The 19257-nt window shown below is 39.5% G+C and overlaps 1 protein-coding gene across 1 annotated transcript in view; it reads left to right on the plus strand.

Annotated features, from left to right (window-relative positions):
* The window catches only part of OPCML (opioid binding protein/cell adhesion molecule like), a gene marked incomplete at both ends in the record, with an annotated part of 1083292 nt that overhangs the window by 293993 nt on the left and 770042 nt on the right, over positions 1 to 19257 (plus strand). The window lies entirely within an intron of this gene.

Here is a 19257-nt window from a genome sequence, read left to right on the forward strand (position 1 = left end):
GTCCCACAACTGCAACCCATCCTGGTGCAAGTACGTTAGTCTCTCTGCAACATTACTCCTCTATAAACATTTCAGCTGCCAAATGCACGCTTCAAGAAGCTGTATGTTGAGCTGCGAGCAGCTCAGTGGTAGCAGTTTCTGAACATGTATGAGGCTGTGAGTTTCATCCCCAGTGTAGTAAAACAGACAAACAAAGCCATTTGAAGATTTAATGACACGCCACACGGAAAGCTATTTGAAAGATATTTGATATCGATTATAAACACTTACATGTTAATTACTATTGCTATTAAATGGGGTTGCCACCTTGCCTTGCGTCAATCAATCAACCCTTATACTTAGTTAAGATTTGCAATTTCATTTTAAGAATTCTGAATCTAGATTGGGAGATAGTTCAGTGAATACAGTGCTTACAAGTAGGCACAAGGACCTGTGTGTAATGACCAGAGTCCATGTCAAAAAGCTGGGCATAGTGGCATATACTTGTAATCCTACCACTGGGGAGGCAGAGCCTTAAAGCTCACTGACCATCCATACTAGCCTAATTAGCTGGCTCCAGGACAAATCCATAAATAGATAAAACAAGAGAAAAAAGTACCTCCTGATGAATGACACATCAAATTATCCTCTGGTTTTCACATACACACACAGACCACACAGTAATCAGATTTTAAAAATTGACATCAGAAAGGGCAAGATGACTCAGTAGGTAAAGACTGTTAAACCTGCCTGCTTTAGTTCAGTGCTTGGAAACATGGTAGAAGGAAAGAATTAACTCTATTAAGTTGTCCTCTGACCTATACATGTATTAATGCTATCCCTACAAACACACACACACACACACACACATGAATGCACACATACACACAAATAAACATATGTAAACATTTCTAAGGTTTTTCTGAGATTATAATAAAATTAACTCATTTCTCCCCATACTCCATTCAGGTAATCCCATATGCCCTCTTTGTTTTCAAATTCGTGGCATCATTTTCAATTTTTGTTACATGTATATGCACATACATAAACATTATAAAATATACTCTGATCAGTCTGAATAATGCTATTTATATGTATATTTATAAGCTGATTGTGTGGTATTAAATAACCAATTGGTGTGCCCTTCCATAAGGAAGACTATTTCTCCTTCTTTCAACATTCTTTGGTAGCCTGTAGTTCTTTATGTAAGGTTGAGGTCTCATGGGATCTCCCCATCTACTTTGGCATGTCTATTGTTATTGTCCTTGTCCAACACATGTTGACACAGCCATATTGGTGGTACTTTATGGATATAGCTTCTAACATTAATAGAAGACACAACCTCTCAGAAAACTCCCTGGTCCTCTAGCTCCTTGAGTCTTTCTACCCGCCGTCTACAATGGTTCCCTGAGCCTCAGATGCTTTGTGTTTTATAGATGTATCCATTGGGGGTGAACTTCCCAACTCTGTATTTTGATTAGTTGTGGTTTTCTGTGGTGGTCTCTGTCTGTTGCAAAGAGAAGTTTCCTTGATTCAGGGTGAGAGTTATACTTATTTGTGGATATAAGGACACGTATTGAGAATGTGCACAGAGTTTACACTAGTTTAGTGAAGTGGTCATCGTAGGTTCTCCTTCAATGTCCATGACCTCACTACCCTTAAGTACTTGGCTGGTATTCCAGTACCAGGTATGGTTTTTCTTTTGTTGAGCAGCTCATAAGTCCAACTAGAGAGCCATTGGTTACCACCATAGTATGCATGACACTACTGTATATGTTTATCATGGCATACTGGTTATTGTTCTGGTCCACAGGTACCATATATTGGAAATAATATTGGTTGCTTCCATCCTTTGGAAGCTTAAATGGCACCTGCTGGTACCATGAAAGTTAATCCTCACATAGGAGACAAGTAATGTCAGTTCCAGCTCAGAACCTTCTGGGTCTTGTGTCTGAAGTGCATTGCATCTTCAGCAATGATTATTTACTTAGGGTAATAAAAATAATAGAAATATGCTATATGTTTTGAGAAATTTTTAGATAACCTGACCAACAATTCAAAAGAGGGGTTCCCATGCCTAGTATTGGAGTGTTTGTTAGGTGTTCTTTGGAGCTTGAAGAGATCAATATCAGCCCAGAGGAAAAACTTTCATTTATTGTATGTTATTTTAATTATATATGTGCATTTATACAGAGAACTACATGTATTGTAGGGTGTTTTTTAGATAAATAATATGATTCTTTATGTCATTTTTCAGACTTATTCACTGTTATTTTAACACCTTCTATGTTAACTTCCTTCTCCCTCTCTAAAGAGCCCCCATTTTAATTCTTTCTCTTGAAAGATGAGAAACTGAGGCTCAAAGAGGTCATTTGTCAAATATTGTCCAGTTACTAGACAAAAGCTCTTTGGATCTAAAAGGGTACAGTACTCAGTCTGTAAGTCTGAGGGTAGAATCTTGTCTAGTTCCATTGTTTTTCTGTTACTATGGTTTTGTGAATCTTTCTGAACTCAAGGTTAGGCTAGAAAGAAGAATGCATCTCCTCTCTTGGCTTTATCTAGTGAACTGACCTTGGCACCAGAGAATCTTTTCCTTCTATAAATAGCAAAGTGTATGATTGCCAAATAAATAGAAAAGTGTTTGCTACTCTGTAAATGTTCCAACAAGCCACGTTCTTATTACTGTGTCATCATTATATCAAGAATAATGTGCATTTACGGAATACTTTATGTCCTCCAAGTACTTCATGGCTTTCCTAATTATCCAGCCTATTGATACATTCTAATGGGATGGCTGAAAGTCTTTATTTCAACTCCATGGTGCTATGAAACTTCAAAGTTTATCTCAGCTCAGGATGGGAGAACCAAGAAGGAGGGACATCGGAGGGCTAGCAAGACCCAGTTAAGAAGGATGAGTTCGTTCCTAATCTAAAACCATACAAAGCCACCACCAGTTCCAAATCTCATTGGACTGTATAAACACAAAATTAATTACTGGGAGGCCCTCATTTATATTTTTATTGCTCTACTTATGTTTTATGAAGCCACCTGGTACCGTTAATATGTTCAAACTCAGTTTAGTCTTATTTTTCATCTTACAACACAAGGTTTGTTTAAAAAAAAAAAAAAGAAAGCTGGTTTTCCTCAAGTGGGAGAAACTACAGACCCAGGAAGAAGGACTCCAGTCCCTAGTTGGAGTATAAACAAAGGATCATCTTCTTAGGCTCCACGTAGGCAGATGTGGCCAAGCTTCTGTGGATTTTGGCTATGCTTTTTGAGGCTCAAACACCCAGAGGGCAGCTTGGTCCTCTGTATTGAGGGATAATCTACATCTCCAGGATGTGCAAACCATGTTAAGAGTGGTACATGACAGGCTGAAGAACAGCAGAACAAGCCCACCAGCTGCCCTCCCTGGGCACCAAGCTTCAAAGAGCACATCCAAACTATCAATGTCTCCAGCCAGGCCCATCTGCAAGGGCATCCCAAGGGCCACACACATGGATGGAGACTACAAGCCATCGTGTTCTTTTTTCTGTTGTTTAGCATCCTTAGGACACAGCTGAGTGATCCCCTTCGAGGTAGCTTAGGGAAACCAGAAGCCACCAGCAGCCAATCTTGGCTTAGGGACAAACTAATGGCAAACTGTTCTTTCCCAAGCTCAACCCAAAATGAGCAGCTGCTGCAGGATTACAGAACATTGGACCTTCTCAGCTTCATTTTAAATGTTATCTCAGCTGGGCAGTTCTTGCAAATGAGCCTCCCCAAACCCACTTTCTTCCCAGCACCCCTCCCCAAAGCAGATACTCTACCCACATGTGCTCTGGCCAAAGCCAGGGCCTACAGTGGTGCACATTAGCTAAATTGTGGCTTACTTGCCACTTTGGTGATGTTCCCAGACAAGCTTCTCTGGCTTAACACTTGGTTGCTAATGACAAGGACTGGTTGGTCAGATGTGGCTGAAGTAGTCCCTTTCAGGCCAACATGGCACAGATGAGCATTGGGGGGCTTTGAATCTACAACCCATTTTCAGCCGATGTGAAGGCTAAGACAGGGATGCCTGTTTGGGGGATTTGTTTTTGTTTTAAACAATAGAAACATCCTAGTGCTATGGAAAAACATGTACTATATAACTGTCTCCAATCATACCCTGCAGGGTTGAGAAACACAAAACAAAGACTTTCATTGATTGTGTGAAGACTCTGACTGAGGTTTTCTCTCTCTGAATGCTCCCCTGATACAGTTGATGCAGTTTCTTCCCTCTGACCCTTGTCCCCTTGTTTTTCTGATTCTGTGTTTTTTTCTCATTCTTTTCACACCTCCCTGCTACAAGGCACCGTTGAGGTAAGTTTTTTTTTCCTTTTGGATAAGAAAAAGAAATAATTAAAACAATGCTGTGCTTGGTTAGTCATCTCTAGCAAAAGCTGTAATTGTTTGATTCCCAGGGTATGCTACCTTTCTTCTTTCTTTCTTTCTTTCTTTCTTTCTTTCTTTCTTTCTTTCTTTCTTTCTTCCTTTCCTTCTTTCTTTCTTTCTTCCTTTCGTTCTTTCTTTCTCTCTATAGCCTCTCCTGTTTCTCAGTGTCTTCCTAAACAGTGCCTCAGGACTGGTTACAGAGGACTTTCTTATAGAAAGCAGTCTGATTTCCAGAGATAATTCTAAATTTACACTCACTGCTCTGGGTGATGAGCAAGGACAATGGTTAGGCTACTGGGCTTGGGGACGGACCTGTATAGTGAGTGTTACAGCTGAAGGCTAGACTGTGTGTTAAGAAGGCTGGGTCTTAGCAAAGTACTATCAGTTCTGTTGGACTAGAGAAGGCCCAGACTGCCCATATCCTCGCTTTTGACCTACTTGGGGAGTCTGGGACCACCTAAAAACAGATACACACTTAGAGAAAAATGAACCCAAACTCAACCTGGACCCCAGATTATTTCTAGAACTAAGGCTAGATGTACCTATGTACAATGCTGTAAGTGACTAGGAAGGTCCATAGGCTTGAACATCGCCCAGCGAGCTCTGCTTGGCTTCTGCTTGGCTTCTAACATTATAAATTATGTAGCTGTCTTCATCTATTATTCAGCATAATTTATTTTGGACATTTGTATCAGCAGTTTGTAGACAAAATAAAGCAGATGCCAAAAGAAGGAGTAGCAGATGAAAATGGACATGTGTGATGGACAGTAGGCAAGGAAAGGAGAGGCTGCGAAACAGCTTGCTCCTCTGTCAATCAGACATGAACTTTATGATGTCAAGACCAAAAGTAAGGATGAGTTCAAGGATCTTAAAATAAGCATGACATGGTCATTTATTTCTATATCTTTATTCATGTACCTCAGGCATTTGGGTTTTGTTTGAAGAGTGCCAATCACCCTGGCAACTACTACATGAATAGCATGATGTAGGAAGCAGCATCCTGTCTCCGCAGCAGCCTTTCACATAATGGTTTGCAACCATGCAAGAGTCTTTTAAGTCATCCCTGCCCCTTGATGAATCCTAGTAGCACTCACCTTCTTGATGGCCAACTCCCAGCTTATTCTCGAGTTTATTAACTCTGGGCTTTATTCTTATTTTCCTCTCACCTGACTCACCTACTCTCTTAGCTTTCGGTGTGACTTACATTACCTTCTTGGTGTGATGGGTCCTTTCTGAGCTTCTGTTTAAACAGTTTATCATCCTTGGAATGTCTTCTCAGTTCTACCCACCACTAGCTCAGTAGCCAATGGATTTGGGCCTAATGTCCAAGCCTGTGTTTGCAAGATGTTAAGCTTGTTAGGAAGCTGTAGAAAAGAGGAAGGAAAAGAGCCAGGGTTGACTAATGGGGAAAGAAAGCTTCTTTCCACTCCAGCCACAGAAAGCCAAGTCAGCCTAATCCTACTGACCCAGAAGAGGAGAACATTAAGCATTTTTCTTTGTCCTTTGTATCTACTCCGATAATCAAGAATGGTTGAAATGAATGAGATCACAGCATCAGCCCAATTGGCTAACAGGAGTCTGAGTCTGGTAATTATGAGACCAAATTCACACAGGTCAAAAACTCATTAACCAGAATTTAAAAAACAGCCTTCTATGTTAAACATAACATTTCTTGGACAGTCTGTGCTTCTGTGTGGTTGGCTTAATTCTCACAACACCTCAGAATGTTCAGAGGTAAAGAGTGCATTCTCCCTCCATAAGTCTTTACCTCCTTATAAGAGATACCATCTTACATGGGCAGTGCAAAGAAGCTGTGCCTTTTGGAGCCAAAACCACAGAAGAACCTTGGGGTTTCCAGAACAAGGCAATATAAGACACATGAATAAGTAGTTCATAATTTGTACCTTCAGCCACTAAATGAGATGTTATAGAAGAAGATACATGTCTGAGACCACATTGCTTTTCTGAGATCACACAGCTAAAGTATCACGAACAAGGAGGTCATTTGAGGTTCTTAGAAGCATAAGACCAAGTCAACTTTAAGGACCCAGATTTCTCAGAGGTGTTCTGGCTTGGTAGTCCTGTATGAACTTGTTATGTTCCGATGAACTAATCAGCTCTGCTCATCATCCTGTATAATCATGAACTGCCAAGGGAGCAGTTGATGAGAATGACCAGCTAAAGACTGGAAATGGCAGCAGTCAGGTCCTTGCTGTGTCATACAAAGGACAGCAGCTGCATTCAAGGAGGCCTTCAGAGCATGACATAGTTGAAGACCCAGAAAAAAAGGGGGGGGGGGATTGGTTCAGGCCATAACAAGATACACTGAATGATTTCTGATTTCCATTTCTGCCAAGAAAGATGGAAGGGCCACATAATAATGAGGTTAGTATCAACCAATTTTGAATCTCTGACTAACTACTGAGAACTGGGGCCCTCCCACAACTGAGCACAGAAATGAAGTGAAGAAAGATTTGTAAAGAGACTCTAAAGGACATAGGGTTCCTTGGCCTTGGGATATGTATTTAGGAATCCCTGAAACTATTTTCAACATAGGCTTTAAAAATAGAGGCATGAAAAAGTGCATGGAACTTTAGCAGCTGAGAGTTTGGAGAAAGGATCTAGTGGTGATGGAAGAGAAGTATATACTGTGTGTAGGATTCTAAGACCTGAAAAAGCATTATTGGGCAGGCAGGCAACTATTTATACATAAGGGGGTTAAAATCACTCCAGAATCCTTACACTAGTTTAAGGTCTGTAAGGGCTCCATGATATTCATAGAGACATCCTTAGTTTTGACTTTAGGCCTGACAAAACTCTACAGCATGAGAGGTAATAAAGGCATTGTAGACAGCTCTCTCAGGACACATGAATGAGACTGCTCTTCAGAAGAATGGGTGGGTTTTAGCTTTTCAGTGATCTTTTCCTTCTTTTCTTTCCTAATAAAGTTCCCAGCTGCATGTCTCTAACAGCTCCCAGTGACTAATTCTTGTGTGAGTCACACACAAAACTTAGACTCCAATTGTATTGTTTCCCTCCAAGGAACCTAGATGATGAGGTACTAGGGACCTGACATACCTTACTAGTCTTCCAGTATGAAAGACAGCTGGAGCAACCCAAATCCTAGACTCCTGGGTCAGCTCACCTACTCAGAGTGGTACTCTTAGGGGAGGAGTGGATGGTACTATAATATTGGTTCATAAACAAGGCCAAGGCATATCAAGGACAGATTAGCACTGACTTAATATGATGTTACTGTAACCACTCTGTACCCAGGATCTGACTAAAATAAGAAAATAACAGCCCTTTAAAGATAGCGTAAGCTGTGTTATTCTTTACTGGGGGGTGACAAAAGAATACATAAGAGTTACAGAGTGTTTAGGAGCATCAGTGATATCTACCAAATAAATGCTAGTGCCACCACCACTTTGCCTCTAATGGTAACAACCAACAGTTTCTCCAGATATTGCCCAATGTCTCATAAGAGGCAAGGGTGACCTGAGCAGGGACCTCATGTAGTTAAGTGACCCTGACTTCTTCAATTAGAGACATAAATGAAGTCCCTGAACAAGCAGCACTTTCTAGGGGGCTGTTGAAACCATGTATTTTCACATTGCATCCCTGACCCACTGAGTAATAATTTCTGCCCACGGCACCTAGGAGGTTGTGTTTTAATATATGCCCCCCCAAGGATGCTCATTCTTGTTAACACTTGAAAAGCACAGTGTATTAACCACCTGCCACCTGCAGCTATTATGTTGTAAATTTTTATTAGGTAAATTAACTAAAAATGTGAGTATAATTTCTCAGTAGCTTTGCACATATTTCAAGTGTGCAACAGTCATATGTAACTAGGTAAAATTCTTCTACTCAAAAGGCTATATCTAGAATGTCTCCGTCATTGCAAACATCTCATTGGCCAATATTATAATAAATTGGCTACCTTTCAGAGCTGTAGGATTGTGCTTGTGGTTATCAGAAAAATCTTATAGAATGTTCTCTGGCTATATTATGGTCTTGCATAGCTCGGTATAGAGTGAATTGAGAGAAACATCATTTCTTCATTCCCTTGCACTTGTGTGGAAGGTAGGTTTCATAACACTTATCTTTCTAGAGGCTGAGTAATAGGGCAGTTGGGTGGCAAAGCATGACTTTGGGGATCAATAGATAATGTAGAACATTCTGTTGTGCTACATGATGGAGACTGGAAAATAAACCCAGCCATATTCAGCCACTACCCAAGACTAAGAAAAGCACAGAAGCTTGAGGAGTTGGGCACCTTGTGAAGATGCTAGGCTTTATGATGGTGTGACAGAAGAGAGATCACTCTAGTGGGATTATTAAATGTCTATATGCAGTTGCTGAATTCAAATGAATTCCAGTCCTAAAGCCTTCTGAGACAATATTTCTGTTTTCTTTGTAAAACTCATGTACCCACCCCAGTAGCTCAGACTACTATATGATGATTTAAAAACTACAGACCATAACCCAGTTTCTTGGTATATCCATCTCAGCTAAGGAAGCCCTGAGCTCAAAAGTGGCCCAGTATCAGCAAGACTGCTTTGGCCTCAAGAGAAGTTTGTAGAATGACAGAAATTCAAGCCTCCATCAGAAACCTTAGCATATTCAATGAGAATTGTCTCTTCCCTGTATCATCTTTCCACAACTAGGCTGAAAGGACTCAATAACCAAGGAAAGGAAAAAGGGTGATAGATGACTGACTAGCTGGCTGAATACCCACCTGAGTGAGGGTCCAGGGGACTGAGAGGCAGCTAAACACAGGTTGTTGCTTTGGTCTCCCTCTTGGGTATGAAGCACTATGGAAAATGCCCTGCCCCTGTATACCTCTTGCATACTTGCTTAGGTTAAGGTAGGATACTCTGAAACATCTAGTAAGAAGAGCAACTTTAGGTATATTCATCTTTAAGAGGCCCCCTGGGAGCCAGGGCTGATATAATATAGTGGGATCCAAATTTGTCTGTGGGAGAATAAAGAGTTCTATGAATGGAGGGTCCCAGCAGGCCTCTTGTAGGTGAGTTTTCTGGAATGCAGCAAGAGGGTGCTGTAGCTCACATGCATAACTAGACACTTGGCCTCAAAGGGTAGGCAGAAACAAATGGGAGAGGTGAACCAGTGTAGTTGGGCTTCAGACATACAGGAAAGGGTCATTTCTGAAGAATAACTAGCAAGTTTCATTGAAAGGACAGGTATAGGTCACTCACTCACCTAAGTGACAAACTTCGTGCTCAACAACAATCTGTGGCTGAGAAAAATCAGTTCACTAATCTAGACCATTTTTATTTCTATGACACAAATACATATTTATATGTACGTATCCATATCAATATTTATTCCTATGGTTTATATATTTATAAATGTACCACAAATGATTACATGTATTTATAAATACATATAAACATGTGTATTAATTTAAATGAAACTGTCTAGGCCAAAATGAAAGACTTGAGGATATAGTTATAGATATACTAGTGATATACATTAATTAATGTTCACATTCATATGTGGTTGTCAAAAAGGCCATATGTTTGCATTCAGGTGAGTTCTAGCTATAATCTTAGCTCTGTCATGACAGTGCCTGCCTTCTTTTTTAGACTATAGAATTGAGTCCTCATTTTCTCTATTGTAAAGAAGAAACAAATGTACATAAGAAATGATGTATAGAGCATATGAATATAAAATGTGTGCAAGCAGTGATGACTGTGTGACCTCCTCCCCTGTTATAGCAACTAGTATAGGAATGGATTACTTGGGGGCTGGAAAGATGGCTCAGCGGTTAAGAGCACTGGCTGTTCTTCCAGAGGTCCTGAGTTCAATTCCCAGGAACCATATGGTGGCTCACAACCACCTGTAGTGGGATCTGATGCTCTCTTCTGGTGTGTCTGAAGAAAGCAATAGTGTACTCACACACATAAAATAAATCTAAAAAAAAAAAAAAAAAAAAAAAAAAAAGAATGAGTGACTCAGTCCCTTGGGTGGAGGCTAGAAAAATCAGAAAAATATCTGGCCATAAGCTCATGAAATTGTTTCAATGAAATCATCTACTTCATCCATAACAAAGGACTTAAACGGTGTATGCTTTTTCCTTTAAACCAAATTCATCTATTGCAAGAATGGCTTCTATCAGTTGTTGTTGTTTTAACTGGTTGATTTTTTGGAAGAATTTTCTGTTGGGTTTATAAAACACAGCTTCGAACAAGTAAATGTCAGATGCTTACAAAAGAAAGCTAACAAAAGAAAAGGTGGCTTTGTGCTCACCATTACCTAGATGCTTCAGTGGTCAAAACCATCAGGTGTGGGCGTTTGACTCTCAGAGGAAGGTTGTATGATGTATTTTCTGAAATCCCCTCGCAACTTGAAACCCACACCTCCTCTGGCTTTTTTGGAGGCACCTGCTGAGTGTGGTGATAACTGTCATAACATAAGCGTCCCCCTCTAACTCCATGCACTGCCCCCGGAGGGCCCTATTCATCAGTTACAAGGCCCTGAAGGAATCTAAGAGTGAGGATATGAGATTACGTTCTGGAAATAGGTAAGCTGAAATGGGGCAAGGATTGGATTCAACCAGGCAGCCAGCTTCACTTAGTGCCTTGTGCGGTCTTATTAGGAAAACTCACCCATCCAGAACAGCTTAGACTGTGCTCCGACTGCAAGAAGAGTGGGCTGGACATGTTGCTGATGCAAGGGGCTTCCTTTTGCATGCTTTTTATGCCTTCTGCCAGGTTAACTCTCCCTGGTGCAAGTCCACTCCTGCCTCCCAGGACTGCTTCCTTTGAGTCACCTTCCAGAAGACCTTTTCTTTGTCTCATCAAGAGTCCTCTAGGTCCTTCCAGACATTTCCTCTCTGTCAATCTGAAGATATGAAGACTTGTTGCTGTGGACTGAGAGCAGAGCATAGACCCCTCCTCATGTGGAGATCAGCATTGGTAGAAGAGAGCTTAGTAAGGTGGTTTAGCGAGTGCCCTTGCACACCCACAAAGCTGAGATCTCCTGCTGCTGAGCACAGGGGATGGGCAAGCATACATAATAACATGAGTAATAGCTGTGGAATCATGCCTTCTTCAAAATAGTGGCCACTAAGAAAACAGAACAACAAAATAGTAAATGCGGGTATGAGCATAGAGAAAAAGTACTCCCCCTCAATGGGGATGGGAGGAAAAAGTATCAGACTGTGATGGAGAACAGTTTGGAGGTCCCACCAAAGAGTAAAATTAGAACTGTCATATGACCCAACAAGCCCATTTCTGGGTATCTATTCAAAGAAAATAAAGCAAGCATGTGAAAGAGATGCTTGAATGAACATGATTTTTAGAGCACTATTTACAAGAACTAAGACATGGAATCAATCTAGGTGTCTGTAAACAGATAGGTTGATAAGGAAAATATCACATATACACACAGTGAATACTGTTAATCCATAAATAACAATGAAATCTTGTCAACATAAATGTTGGATAGTGATTATATTAGGTTAGAGTGAAGGGATGGGAAAGGTTTCTATAAAAAAGAACTGTACTTGATGTAGACATTATCCATGATCAGAAAATCACAATGAATTTTATTAATATGTAGAATGAACATATACTAATTAAAATTTTAATTATTTAAAATTAAAAAGAGATAGGGTTTCAGTGATTTTCAAATCTGTAGTCTTGGTGTTTGTTCTCTCTTTCTCTTCCATTCTTCTTCCCCATCTTCCTCTCTCTATCCCTCCCCCTTTCCTTGCCTAACCCCTCTCTATTTCTTCCTCTTTCATCTAAAAATTATTCCCTTTCCTCAAATGTTTCTTCAAAGGCACACAGCCATGAAGACTCACACCCCTTTCTCTGGAGTATGTCTACTTGAGCCTTTTCCTTCTGTGATAAGGTAGAGAATTTTAGAGCTATAACTGGGTATTTTTGCATCTATGGCAAATCTTAGGTTGTATACTCATATCATCCTAAAGGCAGCCTTGGCAATTTTCAGATGAAAAATGTCACAGAGGTTTGAGTTTCTGTAATTATCTATTTATATGCTGTGGATGCCCAATGAAGAGTCCAAAGATTGCCTCATTTGCTGGCTATACAGCTGTTCATAAGTAAGGGTAATGTGACACCCACCCTGCATTGCTTCACAGGCATGGGGAAATTAGTTATGTCACATCTGAAAGCCACTTTACATTCATAGGTCATAAACCGAGAGGAAAAATAACCCAAAGTTTCAGTATTCAATTTGTTTGCTCTGAACAAAATGCAGCCTCTTCTGCTGCTGAGAGGTGGTGGGGAAGAGTGAAACGGCTTTTAGGAGGGCTCCAGAGGTGATAAGGATATTAAATAGCTATTAAAAGTTCTGGATGGATAATTTAAGTGTAGATGAGTATGAACTATACAGATTAAATTCACCTTGAAACACCAGCCTGAAAATTTAGAGAAGAGAATTTGAAATGAGCACAGTTTGGTGTTTTTCAAAAATCTGAAAATTTTGAAAAAGATAATAATTTTGGAGTTCCAATGAAAGCTAAATGCAGTCATATTCAACTGTCTCTAATGATCTTTCCATTAAAAGCTGCAATTTAGTAATAATTATACCCACATTGAAATAAACACATGTTTATACACATAATCCACAAAGTATGTAAATTTAGCCTAAGCTTTTTATAGTCTTTTTATTATAAATTATAGATATCTATACACATCAGTAAAATTTATGCCAATTATCCTGAAAATATGTATTAGAACAAAAATTCTTATGTAAAATACTAGATTGTGTCTTTTGTATTATCTATTTTCTATTGTTTTGCTGTTGTTAAGTTTAAAATGGCATGTCTTTTTCTTTGTGCCCTAAATATGATTGTATATATTGATTTATCTTCCTTTTTTCTTTAATGTATTCTTCTCTCATACAACCACAGATTCCCCTCCCTCCACTCCTCCTTTCCCACCCTTCCCTCTCCTACGGATTCACTACTTAAACATTTTCTTTTAGAAAAGAGCAGCCTCCTTCAACTGAAAAATCACATATTGAGATCCAATAAGTCTAGGTACAATCTCGTATTCAAGCTGGAATGAGGGAACACAATAAAAGAAAAAGGGTTCCAAGAATGAGCAAAACATCAAAGGCACTCCCACTCCCAGTCTTAGGAGTCCCACAAAAAACCCAAAGCTAAATAACCAAGACGTATGCAAATGATCTCATGAAGATCTATGCACACTTTACGATTGCTACTTCTGTTTCTCTGATCCCCCAAGAGCCTCGCTTAGTTAATTCTGTGGGCCATGCTCTCCTGATGTCCTCAACCCCTTATGAATCCTACAGTCCTTCCTCCTCTACTTCTTTGAGGTTCCTCGAGCTTCCCCTAATATTTGGCTCTGGGTCTTTGCATCTGCTCTCATCACCTGTTGGAGGAAGCCTCTCTTAGGATGACTGGGCAAGGCGCTGATGGAATGGCATGTCTCTACTATATTCTACATCCAAGTTATTGCCAAAACCCCTCATTTGCTCAATTAATTTCTGAAGAATGCATGTGCTTCTTTCTTAGACTTGTCACATGTTAAATAACATTGCAGGAAAAAGTAAAGTTTCAGACTTAATCGAAATCTGAGGAACTGGCCTGGAGAATTGCAGGTTTGTTATACAACCAGATTGGACAAGGAAACACTTATTTTAAATTATTAACCATTATAATCATCATTGCTTTATGAAAGCTTCCATTTGCTCAGTTTTAATGTGTTCTTTTGAAATTTGTATACGGTGAGCAATATTTGGCACAAGAACCTCATTAGGTATCAACATTAATGTCATGTACTCTCCAGTGCATGTGTTTAATACATTTCTCTTTTTTTCTAATTCATTAGTATGTTACAAATTTTAAAAGGATGAGAAGTAAGCCTAAGAGATAAAGACATTCAGGTACTGATAACCTTGATGTTACCTGAGGTGCAAGTCCAAGCAGGGGGAGCATCAGGTAAGCTGATGCCTGTCTGTACTTTACTGCAATGGACTACTAAGATTATAAGACTAATATGTCCAGCTTAGTAGCAATCATGTGACTTTTGGGATTTATTTTAAGCACTACTTAGATGATGTCTTGATGTATGGGTGAGAAGAACAATGAAGGTAGTCATGTAACTTTAAAGTATGGTAATCCATTAGGATTTTGGGTCATCAGATCACCCATCTCTTCCTAGTTATGGGGACAAGATGATGACCAAGTGGTCCAAGTTGGGCTGAAACACTCTTAAAACTTAGTCCATTCACTCATTCTATGTTGACCTGGGGATGGATAAATAAGAAGCACAATAACATGATCCTAGAACTTCTGGACTCTCAAGAGACAACTAGTAGCAATCATCACAGAGAAGAGTGAAGATGGCCAGCCCTTTGCAAAAACAAGCAATAAAGCCAAGAAAATGAGATTTATGTGTGCAGTGCTGTAGGGAGAGTGGGTGCAGCTCCAGTACAGAGCTTCGGTTGCTGATGTGGGACAAGAGCTCTTTAATCAAAGACTTAAAGAATGGAAGGTCTGTCTGATATGGGGAGCCTTCCAGAAAGGGCACACAGAGATGGTGAAGTAAAAACATAGTCAGCATTATTTCAAAAAGAGTAAAGGAAGGGGTCAGTGTAGCTAGAATCTGGAGGCAATAGAAATGAGGAGTAAGGAGGTATCTGAGATACAATTAGGATTAGGGCAGTTTAGTCCCAGCAATATAGGGTACTAAAAAGACTCTCTTCCATTTGTCTAGTTTTGAGGACACTGATGGGAACAAAAGAAATCATTTTGTGGTATTTGTTGTTTCTGGCTTGGATGCGTGGGTTGTTGTCCAATTGTGATTAGTTGTTCTATATAGGCTTACACCAAGGTCCAAGCAGGTAAAGAATCCCTGTTCTGTCTCACTATGCTGAGACATTTAAAGATCTTGCCAGTAGTGACAGAGAGGATAAATGTGGCAGTAGGTACCACAGTCTCTGTTATCATCTCCTAGGCCAGAGTTCTTGCTCTATTTGAGTACACATACTGCCTTATAATATTTGTGATGACAATTTAGTCAGACCAGTTTGGCTTTGATACTCTGTTCTTTTACTTCATACTTAGGTGATGCTGGGTCAAACACTCAAATAAGTGTTAGGTTTGCCTACCTTGCAGGCCTATCACAGTTGATTAAAAAGGCATATCTGGAAAAGCATGATCAGTAGTAGTTATGGTAATGCTGAAGATAATGAACATGGTGAGTTTTAATATGCATCGTTTTAAACTTCAAAAGCAAGTTATTCTGAAATGTATACTTAATTGTTATCAACCGTGGTTATTCTACTAACATTAAAAGTTATTTCTCTTCTATGATGATAATTTCATTCACACACCCCGTTTTCCAAAAGACTGAGCACTGTTCTGTCTGGAGGTAAAAGATTTAAAAATATCCCCCTTGAGAACTATTAGTCATTTATTGATTCCATATAGGTCTTGACTACACAACTCTTACAAAGGCCCATGTAATTTATAACCTCTTGCAGCATGTGTGTGTGTGTGTGTGTGTGTGTGCTGTATAAAATATTTAGTGCCTAAGGGATCCAGACTATTTGTGGATAAAAACTTTTTGAATGTAGGAAGCCATTCATCACAGATACAGATGTTGGAGACCTGTGTTTCCAGGTGTTTGAAGGGGAGGACTTAGAGTTCCCAAGACTAACTCAGGAAGTCAGCTGACACCTTCCTGGGTAGTAAATGTTTTGTCTGTTGGACACAGAGATCTCACTTCAAAGCGCTGAAACTAATGACAACTGATCACCTCTGGGGTTCTAGGGTACCATCACTGGAAGGCAAGGCCTGAAAGAAGGCAGCACACTGCATTGTTCACACCTGTGCCAATATCTAACTCCACCTGACAGGTTCATCAATCAGCTAATGACTAGGAAGATGAGTTGGCATAGGAAAATCTCCATTCTGAGTAACACTTCATTCCATTTCTGTTAGTAGGTAACTAGAGCTCATAGAGAGCTTTCTTAGCACATATTCTTGTCTTTTTTGTCTTTTTCTATTTTTTTCTTTTTAGCTAAATCTTTTCTTGAAGAATCTAAGACATGTGAAACAATGGGAGGCCCAAGTCATTGTTCCTTCTAACAAATGCACTAACTTCACTAAGTCTTAATAAGCTCAGGAAAAACTCCCAGCTGAAAAGCAAGTTCAGAGAAGCTATAGATAGGGTTCTCTTGGGGACAGATGTGTGTAGGATACAGATGTGAAACTTGACTTCTGGTCTTTTTGAGTTATAATCTGGGACACATGTATAATGCCACAAATAAGAAACAAACTTTAACCTACATCAAATGAGCACCATCATATTTAACCCTTTTAAAGCCATGGTTGATTTTAGTATATTTTTCCTTAGGAATTTAAACACCCTGAAAATTATTTGGCAAAAAAAAATTATTAGCTAATATCATATGTTTCCTATAGCACTAAAATAAAACTTTATCCCACCTTCACTCATTTTTTCCTGAACTCATGTAAGACCCACAGTACCCACAGGGCTATTTTATAGGTCATTTCTACTTTGGTGGCACTTGGAATCAGGAAGAAATCAAGAAACATAACTTGAAGCTCAATATCTGTAGCATTCCTGGTTCAGAGGTAGAGATGTTAGTCAGAGGAGCTCAAGTGCATATGAGCTTTTGTAATAAAAACTTTAGTGGAAAACTCAATGAAAAAGAAGCCCAGGCTAGCAAAAGGAATTGTACTCCTCTAAGGAAGCAACCCGGTGAGGACCAAGGAAGGGAGAAAGCATTAGGAGGAAAGTGAGGGAGCTGGAACCACATGTTTTTTTTTTCTTCATTATATTGTCCATTTTTCTTCATTTTTTTCTGACATTCTGTCTGTCAGATGTTAATACATAATTCTCTAAAAAAATAAATACAACTAAAAGAAATTATGTGATAAAGGTTCAGAACCCAATTACTCTATATCACACTCTACCCACCCCAGATCCTTACAAATGAACTTCATTTTCCTGTAATGAACAAAATGGTGACTGACAGCCTGGCCAAATGAAGCAGGGCTCAGCTTCTGCTTCCTCTGTCAGGGACACGTGCTGAGAAAGACACGCTATGCGTCACCCCAGCGGCACATGTGGATGCGTGTGCACACGGAAACAGGCAGACTTACCCTGAACTGAAAGGCATCTGTTCCTGGGAGAGATTTTTTTTTTCTTCTGCAATTTATCACAGGCATCACGGCTGATTCAATACCTAGTTAGTTTATGAGAAATCATGTTTATTATGAAGGTTATTTATTCACAATAAACAGATGTGAAATTCAGTTGGGAGTGAATATATTGCGTTTCTCCAGACTGAATGTGAAGGCACTGATGGATGACCGAGTCGGGACTCATGTCGGGTTCATTTCACCAGTTACTTCCTTACATGAGTCCACCCTTTCCTTTACTCATACATCTATTCAACAAAAATTTACTCACTGGCACATATAGCGCAGAAGGGAATGAGTACTGTGCCTCCACCAGAACTTCTGACACGGTAGAAAATACAAATAAATCAAGAGCTAAAATCGAGGCCCTTATGTATTACATCATTTAAAAGAATACTCCCTTTGAAGAATGATCAACTATTTTTCAAACTCCGATTGGCTGTATGTGCCCTTGTAGATTTACTTTGATGGATGTGCCTTATACCAAACTCTATCTCAAAATCTGTGATTCTGTATTTTCACTCCCAAACTTAAAGTGTGCCAGACGAGAGGAGTGTCTTTTCTCATGCATAATGAGGATCCCTCATTCACAAATCGTTAAATATTGTAAACCTGTCTTATTCTACAACCATCTATTCAATAAATAACCACTGGATATTTCCCTTCTGGTCAGCTGTCATGGTAGATGTGAAATTCTCTGTGAATGCACAGTCCGATTCTATCAAAGGCAGCAAACATGAAGGATTATTTCCAGCAGTAATGCAGTGCTAGTGACAAAGGGGAGACTGTTTTAAGAATGCACTGAGGACATGACACAGTATGTAGATCATTTCTGTGACACAAACTAGGAAGATATGAATGAATATTTATCCACCTCAGACAGATCACTGATTCCAGACCAAAACAAAAAAAAAAAAAAAAAATGATTACCATGCATAGTTTGGTGAAGCATCAGGGGTTACTTATCAGGGTTATGCATAGGGATTGTTTACAGAAGCACAATTAACTCAAAGTCATATGCATCATAAAAAATCATCCTAATATAAATAATAGATGACTCATAAAAACTACATCCTTAAAGCTGCATGCCCCAGATGCAGGCAGCTACTCTAAACCCCATCCCCAAGCCCAGCTATTGTTTCTATAGCTTTCGGGAGGAGACTCATAAGCCTTGTAAGTTTCATGAACTCTTTGAACCCACTAAGTTTCTTAAGCATCTTAAGACTTATAAGGCTCCTTTTACCCTCCAGTAGGAAGCACATCATGTAAGAGGAAATAGTTAATATAATACAGCCGGGGGCTTCAGGAAAGCATTCTTGACCAGTGAAGTCTACAGTAGGGGTTGGTTGTGCCATGACTGTATGAAACAATGCTCAAGTACAGTATCTTATTGATCCTGCCCTTACTCTCACATAACACATATTTTCCCAGAAATAAGTTGATTGGATTTTTACACACTGGTAAGTAATGTTCGAATAGGATAACCACTAGGTTTTTTTTTTTTTTTTTTTTTTTTTTTTTTTGTGTGTGTGTGTGTGTGTGTCTTCATGATAAAGACTGAGCTATAAGAACTGAGAAGCCACATATCCTGATATCCTGAGTGACTACCATGTCTCAGCCCTTGGTTCCTTTATCCTGATTATGGCCACTACTTGAGATGATATGTTTTT

The sequence above is a fragment of the Micromys minutus genome, assembly GCF_963924665.1.
Source record: "Micromys minutus genome assembly, chromosome: 16".
In the NCBI taxonomy this organism is placed as follows: Eukaryota; Metazoa; Chordata; class Mammalia; order Rodentia; family Muridae; genus Micromys; species Micromys minutus.